The sequence below is a fragment of the Pinus tabuliformis genome, chromosome 1_2 (genome assembly GCF_031772625.1).
Source record: "Pinus tabuliformis cultivar Carrire ecotype Pingquan chromosome 1_2, CPIR1, whole genome shotgun sequence".
Lineage (NCBI taxonomy): Eukaryota > Viridiplantae > Streptophyta > Pinopsida > Pinales > Pinaceae > Pinus > Pinus tabuliformis.
The window spans coordinates 991,371,869-991,387,635 of NC_142298.1; the positions used below are offsets into that span (position 1 = coordinate 991,371,869).

Here is a 15,767-nt window from a genome sequence, read left to right on the forward strand (position 1 = left end):
GGCATCAAACTCTCTCAGGCTAAGTATGCACAGGATCTCCTCGAGAGATTTCGCATGACTGAATGCAAGCCAGCACCGACTCCTTTTCTTTCTGGGGTCTGCCTTGAGGATGGAGGTAACACTCCATTAGTTGAGAGCACTCTCTATCGACAGCTAGTGGGGAGCTTATTGTACATCACCCACTCCAGACCAGATCTCTCATATGCAGTAGGGGCAGTTTCCAGATACATGCAAGAGCCACATGAGCTACACTGGAATGCTGCCAAGCGCATCCTACGATATGTGTAGGGCACCATCACCTTCGGGATTCACTATGCAACCGGCACTGCATTGAGTCTCCTTGGCTTCACTGATTCTAATTGGGTAGGCGACAGCATTGATCACAAGTCCACCTCTGGATATTCACTCAGTCTAGGGTCTGGCCCTATCTGTTGGTCGAGCAAGAAGCAAGCTGCTATTTCTCTCTCTTCAGCCGAGGCCGAGTACCTAGGAGTAGTCAACATCACCATTTAGGCTCTGTGGATACAAAACTTCCTCACTGAGTTGGGCGTCCAGTTCCACCAGCCCATTGTCATCTGGTGTGATAACCAGAGCACTCTCAAATTTTGCAGGGATTCAGTACAACGGCAGCAGACGAAGCACATCGAGATCCATATGCACTACATCAGAGACTTAGTACATGATCGGGTCATTGATTTGCAGTTATGTCCCTCAGCAGAACAGACTGCAGACATCTTCACCAAGACATTCAATGAGCAGAAGTTTCGCTCTCTGCGCGATCGTCTTGGAGTGAAGGACACAGTTGCTTAGCAACTGTCTTTTCTTCCTCTTTTCTTTTGATTACATTGTATTTTGAGCGGGAGTTTTTCCCACGAGGTTTTCCCTCTTTCCTCAGTTTTAGTATAAGTTTCACTGTATTTTGGATGACCTTTCGCCTTAGTTTCCAGGGCCCATTTTCTGTTTTTCCCCATAGTGGTGTTCAGGGGGGGGGTTAGAACTACTACAGACTTATATGTGAACTCTTAGTTAGAGCATGGAACTACATGCAAGATTCCTTTTGCATGATTTACTCCTTGATTTGCTCCTTCTTTAACTCCACAACTGGTTAGTTATTCTGCATGATTTACTCCCTAATTTGCTCCTTCTTTCACTCTGTAACTGGTTAGTTCTTCTGCATGATTTACTCCCTGATTTGCTCCTTCTTTCACTCCGCAACTGGCTAGTTATCTCCGGAACTTGTTGTAGGTGTTGAGTCTTCTCATTGATCACCACTATGGTGCATTACCTTGGGATCTTCACCCAGTAATGCTATATCATGAGCATGTAACCTATTTTCTAATGTATCATTCTTTTCTTCTTTTGATTTTCTTTTAGTGTTTTTGCTCTACAAAGCTATGTGTTCAACCTTTACTAGCTAGATTCATCTGTGCAGGTTTTCTAACACATTTACATAAAACACAGGGCATATATCTTGAAATTTCTAAAAGTTTACTTTGAAAAGTCTGGTTTAATGACCTCCCACCATTCCGAGTGTGTAATTTTTTTATGAACTCTCTTAATTGGCAGTAGACCCGTGATGATATGACAATATAAACTCTTCAGGCTAGCATCAGAGAATATAATCACGTAGTCTGATTAATGTATGCAGGCGAACATAAGTGATGGATTCTGCGCAAAGTCCAGATGAGAATGCTGGTGGTTTTACATCTCGAATTATCAGATTACTCTTGCTTAGCCCATTGGCATTGGGCGTGGCTTTTGTGGTGAGCTTCTTGGTCAAGCTGTTCACAGCCAGAGGAATTGTGCCACATATCCTCCCCCCACTTCATAACAGCTTATTTGTTTCTTTTGTTGCATGAAATTGATCTCCAGGTGGCAGAGAACGCGGAAACAAAAATCTACTCCAAAACAGATTGAAGGTCCCAATGAATTCGATGGAGAATATCTGAAGAAACTGACTGGACTTCCTGCAATATTCACTTACCAGGCCATTGAGATCGCGACAGGCAGATTCAGCAAAGAGATTGGTGAGGGAGGATTCGGCACAGTTTATGAAGGAATTTTGAAGGATGATATTTGAAATGTTTGGTAAACTAGTCCAAGCATGTACTAGCAGAATTTTGTGTAAAAATCACCACCATATCGTCAATCAATCATTCCAATCTCGCAACCTTCCACATCACCAATAGAGCACCCAAGAGCCATGCCAACCATCCATGTAATCAACCTATGAGACAAATTGAAGTCTTAGGCTAGTAAACCCTTGAACACTCCATTGATATGGGCATGCATGTGTCCAGGAGTCTCTCGACACACCCACAACATGGGTATGCATGCGTCCAATCCTCATACCTATGTCCGCATCTCCGGGATTTGTGCCAATATTTTAGGCTCGAAGCTCAAGTCACTGCCCAAAACTCAATGACGCTTTCATAACTGAAAGATAACAACAAATTAGTGTTACAAATGCAATTGGACTTGACTGGACCCTTACTAGCCATGACACAGATTTTGTTAAACATGTCCCAAATATGTAATTTACAAGTTTAAGCAACATATCTAATCATAGGGGTCTCATACTTATCTTAGAATCACTAAGAAGCATTGTTCCCTTATATCATTAGCTGCATTATTGTCTATTAGGTCATAGATACATTGTTCATTCATTTACAAGTCAAAAAATCACGATAGCCTTACATAATCACTATCATAATAAATGTTTATAGCCAACATAATAACAATGGAAATATGAAAGATACATCATACATAAAATCCACATATAAACTAGTACATTTACACATATGATGTCAAGGAAAGAACCTCTTATTAATCAATGCAAAATCCAACCTAAGATGGGACTACCATGTTCCACTCGACCATAGAATAGATGAGCCAATTATCTCTTCATCCATTCATCCCCATGCCATATTGAAAGCATGAATGTGGGACTCAAACCAAATGAACCAATGAGGGCATCCTGAGGCTAAACCACCTCACCCTCATCAATAGAAACCGGGCTTTACTGCAATCCACATGGGATCACTGGGCGAAAATAATAAACATGTAATAACAGACTTTACCACGATCTCCACCTGATCACTAGGCCAAAACATGCATGTATGCCACCATATTTCTCCACCTACACCATGAGGAATTTTCTTGTCTCATAGTCTCTCAGGCTTTACCGCAATCCATATTCTGATTTAGGGATCACTAGGCCCTAGATCGAGACTCCACCCTCTAGAATTTACTGTATATCTCTATTATGAAACCAGCTCACAAAACGATACAAAAGATAGATAAACACCTTCTAAATAAGCCTCTTCGAGGGGGCAACCTCCTTTACATTACATAAATGAACAATTTTTCGATGATACAAATGACAAAACCTCCTTTCTATATATAGGAGTCCAAGGAGTCACAATATAATCCAGCCGACCTAACAATAATAATATAAAGCCACAAAAATAACAATAGAGGGATTCTATGGGGCACAGAAATAACAATATGGGGGTAATAGGGGCACAACAATATAAATAAGGGGTATAACTACAATATTAATGGGGTAATCACTAGTATTATAGGGACCCAACATGCCCCTCTCCTTCAAAAAAGTGTTGTCCTCAACGCTTGAGTAGTTCTGGATACTTCTGCATAAAATTCTCATCCTCCCATGTGGAATCTTTAGCGGATAAGTTCTTCCACTTGATAAGATACTCTGAAATTGATCGATTTCATAGCTGTTGAGTTCTTGTTTCTGTGACTGCTTCCGGTTCCAATATAATTTTTCCTTCCTCATCAAGTTCTAGCAATATTGTTTGAATTGGGAGCTTGTCACCTATAACCTTCTTTAAACATGAAACAGGGAAGACTGGGTGCAATCGAGAAGCTGCAGGAAGCTCCAATTTGTATGCCATAGTACCAATCTTTTGCAACACCTTGTACGGACCATAATACTTTGGTGATAATTTATTATCCTTCTTAGCTTGCTTTAGGGACATTTTCTTATATGGTTGTAGCCGTAGGAATACCCAATCACCTACATCAAAACTTCTTTCACTGCGATGTTGATCTGCCTGTTGTTTCATTCTATTTTGTGCCAACACGAGGTTATCCTTTAAGAGTTGGAGGACTTGTTGTTGATGTTCGATGTGATGTTCCGCTACTTGAACCTTAGAATTTTCTCTTAAATATGATGTGATGGATGGTGGTTGATACCCATAAAGTGACATAAATGGGGTCATTTTTGTTGCTGTATGGAAGGAAGTGTTATACCACCATTCAGCCAGAGGCAACCATTTGACCCATTGTGTGTGTTTATCAGATACAAAGCAACGAAGATATCCTTCCAAACATTTGTTTACTATCTCAGTTTGCCCATCAGATTGAGGATGATAAGATGATCTATGAGCTAACTGAGTACCAAGACAAGAAAATAATTCTGTCCAAAAATTTCCAGTGAAAATGGGATCTCTGTCACTTACAACAATCTTTGGGTTTCCATGTAGCTTTTGAACTGTTTCCATAAATGCAGTAGAAACTGTACTGGCTTTAAATGGATGTGATAATGCACAAAAGTGTGCATACTTGGTAAGTCTGTCAACTACCACCATGATGACACTCTTTCCCTCAGACTTGGGTAAACCTGTGATAAAATCCATTGAAACCTCCTCCCAACATTGGCTTGGAACGGATAAAGGTTGTAATAGACCCGGTGTCTTAATTGTTTAAACTTTATTTTGCTGGCAAACCAAACATTCCGCCACAAACTTTTGAATATCTAATTTAAGGCCATCCCAAAAAAATTCCTTCTTAATCCTATGGTAATTTTTTAAAAATCCTGAGTGCCCTCCTAAGGGAGAAGTGTGCAATTCCATAAGAATCTTTTGTTTTAGCTGGGAATTATTACAGAGGTATAAGCGATCTTTGTACCATAACGAATCATTTTTCCAGCTAAATGTATCAGAAGTACTGGAATCTTGTTGTAGCTTTCGAATAAGTGCCCACACTTCTTCGTCATTCTTCCATTCCTCCCTTGCTTCGTTTATCCAATCTGGTTGGATAATAGAAATGGCACACAACAATGCTTCCACATCCTCATCCTTTCTTGAGAGTGCATCTGCCACCACATTTTGCTTCCCTTTTTTGTAGATGATTTCAAAGTCATAACCCAACATCTTTGTGACCCACTTTTGTTGCTCTTTAGAGGATAATCTTTGTTCTAAAAAGTATTTAAGGCTATCATGATCCGTTTTTACCTTGAAGTGTCTTCCCATTAGGTAGGGTCGCCATTTCTTAAGTGCATGGAGTATTGCCAACATTTCCTTCTCATAAATAGTTTTGCTTAAAAACTTTCCCTTGATTGGACGACTTTCAAAAGCAATGGGTCTTTAATCTTGCATTAGAACAGCACCAATTCCATTTCTTGAAGCATCACATTCCACAATAAAGGTTTTTGTGAAGTCCAGTGTAGCTAAGACCGGTGCTTGGCACATTGCCTCTTTAAGATGTTCAAAGGCCTTTGTTGCTTCCGGAGTCCATGAAAATGAATCTTTCTTCAATAATGTTGTTAGAGGTGCTACTATTCTCCCATAATTCTTAACAAACTTGCGATAATACCCTGTCAACCCAAGAAATCCTCGCAGATGCTTTATGGATGTGGGGATTTTCCATTCCTTAATGGCTTTAATTTTGCTAGGGTCTACCTTAACTCCTTCATGAAATACAATATGACCCAAATATTCCACCTCATGGACTCCAAAGAAACATTTGGATCTTTTTGCATATAATTGTTTCTCCTCCAATAGTTGTAGCACCCTATCAACATGTTCAACATGATCCTTCCAAGACTTGCTGTAGATTAGTATATCATCAAAAAATACGAACACAAATTTTCTAAGGAATGGTTTGAAAATTGAATTCATCAAACCTTGAAATGTTGAAGGTGCATTGGTAAGGCCAAAAGGCATGACCAAAAATTCATAATGACCCTCATGAGTTCTAAATGCCGTTTTTGGAATGTCTTCAATCTTCATTATGATTTGATGATATCCCGAACGAAGATCCAACTTGGTGAAGTAAATTGATCCATGCAATTCATCCAGTAATTCATCAATAACAGGAATGGAGAACTTATCTTTAATAGTGAGCTTGTTGATCTCCCTATAATCTGGACACATGCGCCATGATCCATCCTTCTTGTGCACCAATACTACTGGAGCTGAGAAAGAACTTTGACTCAGTTGAATTATACCAGCCTCTAGCATTTCTGCAACCATACGTTCAATTTCACTTTTTTGGACATAGGGATATCTGTACGGCCTGATGTTTGGAGGAAAACTTCCTGGAATCAGATTAATAGCATGATCATGATCACGCATAGGTGGGAGACCCTTGGGAGTCTCAAATACCTTGGAATGATTGTCCAAGACTTTTTGGAGATCTGGAGAAATAGATGATTCCAATGTGGAAACATCTAGCGAGCATAATTGTGCAATTACACCTCTTTGCTCCTTTCTTAGAAGCTTTGTCATACCATGAGAGCTGATTATCTTTCCTGGTTTCCCTCCAATACCCCTTAATTCAACTTCCTTTCCTTCTGAAGAAAATTTGATGAAAAGTTCTTGAAAATTAAAAGCTATTGTACCCAAAGATTGTAGCCATTGGACTCCTAGTACAACATCCGCACCTCCCATTGGAATGGAAAGCATTGGGCTAGTCAATACATATTCTCCCATGGATAGCTTGATATTATGGCACTTTCCAGAGCAATTTATTGTTCCTCCATTTGCAATCATCACTTGACACTCTGGTGCTGGATATAGGAAGCAATTCAATTATTTTGCTACCCTACAATGAATAAAATTGTGGGTGCTTCCTGAATCAATCAACACTATTACCTTTTTCTTCTTGATTTGTCCTTCTATCTTGATGGTTTGAGGAGTGGTAATTCCGGCCAATGCATTACAAGATATGGTCGGATTTATTTGTTCTTCATCTAGGCTTTGTTCCTGGAGTATATCTTCTTCTTTTGACCTTTCTTGCTCCTTTTCTTCTCCCTCTTCACAATCTATGTAGAATAATTTCTTCTCAGCACACTTATGACCTTTAGTGTATTTGCTATCACAACTGTAACAAAGCCCTTTTGCTCTTTTTTCTTCCAATTTTTGTGGTGTCAACCTTATAGGTTGTGGAAGACTAGGGGCAACAACACTTCCATCTTTATAGTTGTGAGTGGTATGCTTCTTGGTTGCCATAATTTTGCTTTCCATTTTTCTTGCTAACCTGAATGCCTTCTCTAATGAATCAGGTTCCCAAAGGCGAACATCATGTTGGATATTATCCTTTAAAGACCCTATGAACACATCAATCCTATGCTCCTCTGGAATATCTTTTACCCTCATGTTCAATTTTTGGAACTCCTCAATGTGCTCCATTACTGAACCCTTTTGTTTGAGACTTATCAATTGGCTAAAAAAAGTGTTTCTTTTTTTATCTTCATAATGTGCTATCAATTATTCCGTAAAAATTGCCCAAGTGATAAATTGTTTACGAGAGAAAAGCCATTGATACCATACAAACTGATTTGGTTCCAAATATACAGTTGCCATACGTACCTTTTGTGCGTTTTGCACATTATTGAGATCGAAGAATTGCTCCATCTATAATATCCATGTAGCGGGATCCTTGCCATCAAACTTCCTCATATCGATTTTTGGAATATGGTGATTCTTCGATCCAACATTAGCGTCTATGGTATCATGATTAACATTTCTTTTGTTCTCATCATGAGTTTCCTTTACTACCTTTTCACCATTAGTGACCCTTTCTTGTAGCAACTTCTTCAATTCTTCCATATCTGTCTTCAAATCTGCCATCTCTCTCTTCAAATCTGTCTTCGAATCATCCATCTTAGCTTCCATGCCCTTTATCTTAGATTTAATACCACTTATCTTAGCTTCTGTTAGCTTTTGTGAGCGTGGCATTTGTTGTACTTGTTCTTGTAATTTTGATATATCATGTAGCATTTCTTCTTCTTCTTCATGAGTCATGCTAGAGCTTTCAGGTTCCTTACTAGGTGTTTGCATTTTCTTTCCTCGGGGCATCAGTTACCGATAATAATGCTTTACTATGCCCTTTGAATTCCGTTAAACCAAGCTTACACAAAAATTTAAAAAAAAAACTACACACCTTTTTTCACTTTATATAAGCCCGATATTGAATTTGATGTATCTTTGTAATTTCGGATCATCCAGTTCTGAAATTGCTATCTGTAGTAGCCTTCTGCGTCCTCTTTCCAATGCCACAAGTCTGAGCCAAATTGGATTCTCCAAGGAAGAGTTATGTGAAATCTCCCACAGTGACTTGCTTTTAGACTGGTTCAGTAGAGCGAACTTGTACGACGTGCCACGAGTCAATGTTTCAACCTTTGAATCTAAAACACACATACAAGAAACTACAGTCCGTCCTCTTTCTGTACCTTTTTACGAAATTTCAATCCGATCCTCAGAGAAAGAGTTATGACGATTTTCCCCAGGTCACCTGTTTTGAATGTAATTCAGGAGTCTGCAAAAAGGCCAACTTCCTCAGATCATATCTTCGAAACTATCGCGCGAAAAGCTCTGAAATTCGGACCCAAGGTTCAGAACCAATTCTTCTCAAATGGAGCAGCGAAATCCTAGAATCCAAAACTCTGATACCAAATGTTATGAAACCAGCTCAAGAAAAGATAGAAAAGAAAGATCAACGCCTTAGAATTCAGCCTCTTCGAGGGGGCAACCTCCTTTACATTACATAAATGAACAATTCTTCGATGATACAAATGACAAAACCTCCTTTCTATATATAGGAGTCTAAGGAGTCACAATATAATCTAGCCGACCTAACAATAATAATATAAAGCCACAAAAATAACAATAGAGGCATTCTATGGGGCACAGAAATAACAATATGGGGGTAATAGGGGCACAACAATATAAATAAGGGGTATAACTACAATATTAATGGGGTAATCACTAGTATTATAGGGACCCAACAACATTACACAAATGAATAATTCTTGGATGATACAAATGACAATACCTCCTTTCTATATATAGGAGTCTAAGGGGTCATAATATAATCAGAGCTGATATAACAATAATAATGTAAGGGCACAATAATAACAATATGCAGACTACATGGGTACAACAATATAATAAGGGGGTTGTACTAATAACAATAAGTGGTTACACTAGTAGTATAGGGACCTAACAATCTTGACATTCACAAAAAAGGATTCCCATGCCTAATCAAGGGAAACAACCTCTAGGCTTTACCGTATAACTCGCCATTAGCCGTCGAGGATTCCTAGGCCCACTAAGGCATCACAAAATATGGCTTTACCACAACCCACAGTCTGGTTCATAGGTTACTAGGCCATGTGTTCTATTATTCAAAGATCAAACTCACTTAGCTTCAAATCCCTCCAGAAATCCAACTCAACCAAAATATGAGAAACCCATCACATCATGGCTATTCAGAAATGGCAAGGCTAGGCTGAAAAGATTGTCACACCTCGAAAAGCCATGCTGGAACAACAAAGAACCACATGCAATACCATGCATGCAAAATCTATCAAGGAAAAGAAATGCAAATTAATACCTACAAATAATCTTGTTGTAGTTGCTTGATCCTGCTCTTCCTTGCTTTCCCCGTGCTTTCTCTTTCCTTCTTTTCCTTTCTTAATCCAATTCCAAAGTAGTCCAAGAAAACTCTAAGTTTCGAAGAGTGTGTGACCGAGAGAGGGAGAATAATAAGAGAGATCCAAAACTAAACTGACGAAAGGTACCAACTGATGCTTAGAAGCTTTTTTCGGTTAGACCTCTATTTTCTTCTTTTTCGATTATTTTCCTTCAATTTCCTCCCCACATCCAACTTGTGATCTTTCACTTTTCTTCTCCCCTAATTTCCATTATTTTCATAAATAAATGTGCCAAAATTTCCATTTTCCTTTTCAAATCCTTAACCATTTCATTAGCCATAATAAACCAAATGAACATCCACTAGGATGTTTCACCCAACATTCAACTTGGAATAAGTGTCCCCTTAACCGTGGTTATCATTTTTTCTTTTATTATTTTTTATTACATGAAATTTTCACTAGGGATGTTGTAATCCCTCTTTTAGTCCATTTTCTATTCATGTTTATATACATTACATCGTCTTGTATCATTTCTATGCCCTGCATGCTCCTTGTTCTTAGGGTCAAAAACTTTCTTAGATAAGTTGTTCATAAGAATACTTTGTATTCTTAATTCCTAATTTATGTTATGGCCTTCCTATTTTATTCCATTGCATCTCTTTCTTGAATCGAACAATATTACGCTTCTCGATTAGATGAAATTTTTGTATCTTACCTTTATAAATACATACCTAGTTAATTCACTTCGTTTCGGTATTGCCTCAAAGTTATGATCTTAATTCTAACCTTGGAATTAATGATTTTGGATGAGAGAACTTCATTCCTTAATGTGTATTCTTGAATATTAGTTACTTCTTAGAGTCTGTAACAACTAATCCTTCAATTTTTTTCTATTCTTACTCTTGTTATACTTGCATTTTTCTTTATGTCCTCTATATCTTAAGTTTTTACTGCCGAGAAAAGAATGAAAAAGTCGGTGTTTATGCTTACCCTGTTGTATTCAATAAGTACATATTCTGCATAGGTTGTACAAAGACTCACTATTGTAACATCCATGTATGATCCTTTTTCACACTTACACCTAAATTCTTGATAACAATCTGGTGTTGTCAAAATTTATATACATTTGTACTTTTATTCTAGCTATCAATACTTTACACTTTCTCATGTATAATATTTATAACTAACTATTATTGAGTTTTTTTCCACATATTTCTCAATCCCAAATAATCCACCATTATCTCATTTCCTTGTATAGATCTTGAATTTAACATACAAGATCATTGAGTTCCTTGCTTTTAAGGCATCATATCTCCCTTTTACTTTAGATAGAGAAATATACTATAATAGAACTTATATATATATATATATATATATATATATATATATATATATATATATATATATATATATATAATAGTACACCTTAAAGCACTTCCAACTTATATACTCATATATACCTCAGTGTGTAACAACAAATTTTATTCCCCATTCATGATTTTGTGCCTATAAATGTTACTTCTTCCTCTTTATACTCACCCAATTTGGAGTTTAGGTTTAATTCATTCCATAATCTATTATTACTAGCTAATATTAATTTAATATTGTATTATTCAACTCTAAAAACAAGTGTCAGATATTTAGACAAGCTCAGTATACTCATTATGTCTCAGTACACTCATTATGTCTCTCTTGATAGTAATTTTTTTCCTAGACAGACATATACCAATACTTGTTTTCCTATTTTTCCTTGGTATAGTTATCAAATTAACAAGAGGCATTGCTTATTTGGTTATAGAAATCACGTGCACATGCCACATTCATTAGTCTCATCTAATTAGTTCCATTTTTGAAGTCTTTTACACCCTCCAACAATGCCACATCCATTAGTCTCACCTAATTAGTTCCATTTTTGAAGTCTTTTACACCCTCCAACAATTATGTTGTAGAAAGTGGCACTTCATCTTCTATCCACACCTTGGTGTGATCTAAATAGTGCTCATTCCTTTATTATAGTTGTGGGTTGGCCCATAGGCCTTAATATTGAACCTACATATTTGATACCATATGTAATGAACCTCAGTTACACAATTTATTATTATTATTATTATTTATAAATAGTCATGGGATATTGCTTATAAGAGCTTCACATCCTTTCAATTACATAACTTGAGTTTCAATTAAGATATATATATACTTCCATGTTCACTTCGCAGAATCTTTAGTCTCTCTTTATATATATATATATATAGTTTCACTCTTTATACGGAGTGGATATTACATTAATTTGATTGTCATAATAATAAAATATGCATTGTTGATTTTCTTGATTTTTATTAGGTGCATAAAATTTTATAATTTTGATGTGATTTTCATCGAAAACTCTCTTCAAAAACCTATTTTGATTTAGTTAAACTATTTTTAATAAATAAAATTCACATGATATTATTTAATTTCTATAAAATTGAAACCTATAGAAAATTTTAATAATACCTACATTTGTAGATTTAATATTGTTTAAATTTTATCTTACATTTACAATTTAAAAAATATTATATAAATGAATTATTTAAATCGATTTTGATTTATTAAAATTAAATTATTTAAGCCATTTATAATATAAGAAAAAATATTCCATTCCAAATTTTTTTGCTAACACATAAAACATATTTTTCATCTAAATTTTTTTTAAACAATATTTTAATATTTTAATATTCAATTTATAACAATAAATCAATAAAATATATTTTGATATTTAAATAATTTTATATTTATAATATTTAAAATTCCAATTTTAATTGGAAAAATACTTTAAATTATATGTAATAGAAGAAAGTTGTTATTGAGAGGTTTTTGATGGTGTTAATCTATTTATGCATTCAAAAATATATTTTAAATAACAAAAAATCACAATATTGGTTGAAATTGTATCGTGAGATATCAAAAATGTCATTCCATCTATAAGTTAGATTGTGCTTCTTTTAACTATTTCTACTGATAATAAATTATGCATTTAATAAAATAGTTAATAATTTTTTAGAGACAATGTTTAAGTATTAAATATTTTGCAGTTTTTCCCTCAAATTTTGGCCCTTTTTTGGTCAAATCTTAATTTTTTATTGTTTAAAATGTATTTTTAATTACATTTGGCACATTGAAAAATACTTGAGACACTGAAATTGTAAAGACTTCAGAACTAAAACCTGTGATTCCAACCAATTTCTACCGAATTTTAAACAAATTCAAAGAATACAAACTCTAAAATAAACTACCCCATTTTACTTCTTCATGAACATTGAATAAAGTTATAGTTTCAACACTGTATCAAAAGCCAACGGCTCCAAAATCCTATCCAGTTACCTAGTGGTGTTGTAATTGACAATCGATCAATGCAAGGCAATACACATAGTAAATGCGTCCTCGTCATTCTTTAATGGAAAACCATGGTGTTGCTTTCTGCACCGTTTCTCACGTTGGCGATGGATACGTGTAAAACACGGTATATATCTTGAAAGTTCTAAAAGTTACTTTGAAAAGTCTGGTTTAATGCCCTCCCACCGTTCCGACTGTGCAGTTTTTTTTATGAACTCTTTTAATTGGCCGTAGACCCGTGACGATTTGACAATATAAACTCTCCGGGCTAGGATCAGAGAATATAAGCATGCAGTCGGATTAATGTATGCAGGCGAACGTAAGTGATGGATTCTGCGCAAAGTCCATATGAGAATGCTGGCGGTTTTACATCTCGAATTATCAGATTACTCTTCCTCAGCCCGTTGGCGTTGGGCGTGGCTTTTGTGGTGAGCTTCTTGGTCGTGCTGTTCACAGCCAGAGGAATTGTGCCATATATCCTCCTCCCACTTCATGGCAGCTTATTTGTTTCTTTTGTTGCCTGGCAATTGATCTCCAGGTGGAAGAGAACGCGGAAACAAAAATCTACTCCAAAACAGATTGAAGGTGCCAATGAATTCGACGGAGAATATCTGAAGAATCTGACTGGACTTCCTGCAATATTCACTTACCAGGTCATTAAGATTTTGACAGGCGGATTCAGCAAAGAGATTGGGAAGGGAGGATCCGGCACAGTTTATGAAGGAATTTTGAAGGATGGTACACCGGTGGCTGTGAAATGTCTGCTAAACAAGTCCAGGTAGGGACTAGCAGAATTTTGTGCAGAAATCGCCACCATATCGTCCATCAATCATTCCAATCTCGTGAGATTGCATGGTATTTGTGTGGAAGGTGCTCATCGTATTCTGGTTTACGAATTCATGTCCAACGGGTCTCTTGATAAATGGCTTTTCGGTTCGGACAAGAATCTGGATTGGAAAACTAGATATTCAGTTGCTCTCGATACCGCTCGCGGACTAGCCTACCTGCACGAGGAGTCGAGGCTTTGTATTCTGCATCTGGACGTTAAGCGGCAAGCCTCAGAACATTCTGCTGGATGAGGAATTCAAGCCGAAGATGTCCGATTTCGGCATGGCGAGATGTCTAAATAGAGATATAGAAAGCCACCTGGTGACAGCCGTGAAGGGTACGCCTGGATACATGGCGCAGGAATGGCTTTTGGGAGCAGGAATCACGTCTAAGAGCGATGTCTTCAGCTACGGGATGGTACTACTTGAGATTATCAGCGGGCGCAGGAACGTCGATAATACTCGGGATTCGGACAACTCGTATTTTCCTTCCATTGCTTTTAACAAAACGAGGGAAGATAAAATGGAAGAGTTATTCGAGAGTGGATTGGAATTCCAAAGGCCAGAGAATTTTCAGGAGGCTTACCGGTTGATAAAGACAGCGTTATGGTGTATCCAAAGCAATTCGGCGCTAACACCTTCGATGGCAACAGTGGTACGAATATTAGAGGGTTGCTTGGAGATAAAGGATCCTCCATTAGACTGCACGCTTCCTTTTGCCCCATCCGTTGGTTATTTGAAGCCCACCGGCGATACCACCCCATCCATGGCTGAGTAAAACGGTGGCTGAGTAAAACGGTAAATGGACGTAGGCATGCCCTGTGAATGCACCGAAAGGGATGCTCAATTTGGGAATGGAAGAGTTGCTCGAGTTTTTCAATCGGAAAGCTGAGTCTCCCTTGGGTTCGCGCGTGGATTCTGTTCTTAGTAAGCCTGTTGATATTCACTTTATATTAGTTTGGCATTATATATAGTAGTAGTATGAAACAATTTCGCAGAATTAAGGGCTTTGATCATGTTCATTCTTTCCAAGTATTTGGAGACCCAGGTTGGTTCTCAACTGGGTCGCTAGACCAATAAGATGTAACAATGGGATGATTTTCATCTTGTTAATGAGATAAGATGTAGCAATGGGATTATTTTGCTTAACATTCTTGTTAATGAGATAGTTTAAAACACTCCTTTAATATGTTCATTATTTTTCATGTTTACAAAGAAGTTAATACTTAGGGGGACTTTTTCTCTAAGCATCATGGGATTTTGGATGATTTAGGAGTCTCAAAAGCACAAATATTATATGTGATTTTACTTTTTGGATATATCACAAGTAGGTTTGGATATCCATTATTGTAATACACTTCCTATCTATTATTGTAATACACTTCCAATGGCTGTCTCGGAAATTTTAAATAGATTTGTCAGATCTAAATAGATTTGTCAGATCTAAATACATGAATACAGGATGGACATATACATGCAAATGCAAATTTATTTTTTCCATAGGAAAAATAAATAATATTTTAAAATTTGATATATATAAATATCTCTTCTCTATTTATATTTTTATTATAAAAAATGTTATATTAATATGAGTTACAATGTTTTGGGCATCTAATATTAATATATTATATTATTGGTTTATCATAATAAAGCCTAAAAAAATCTCTAAAATAAAGTAGAGTGAATTTTAATGGAATCTTGTTATATTTCTTTTAATTGTATATGTGATTAACTTACATATTATATATTAATTTGAATGGTAGAGATTTCCACAATTGTTTATATTGTGAGAATCTTTTGAAAATAAAATGTGGATAATCCACCCACACAACGACCAGTGAGTAGGGGAATCATCTACACAATTTAGTTCCAAAAGATTATGAGAG

General features: G+C 36.5%; 1 pseudogene; it reads left to right on the forward strand.

Moving 5' to 3' along the window:
• Positions 1–13,380: 13,380 nt before the first annotated feature.
• On the forward strand, positions 13,381–14,659 carry LOC149209390 (G-type lectin S-receptor-like serine/threonine-protein kinase SD2-5 pseudogene; annotated as a pseudogene).
• The last annotated feature ends 1,108 nt before the right edge of the window (positions 14,660–15,767 follow it).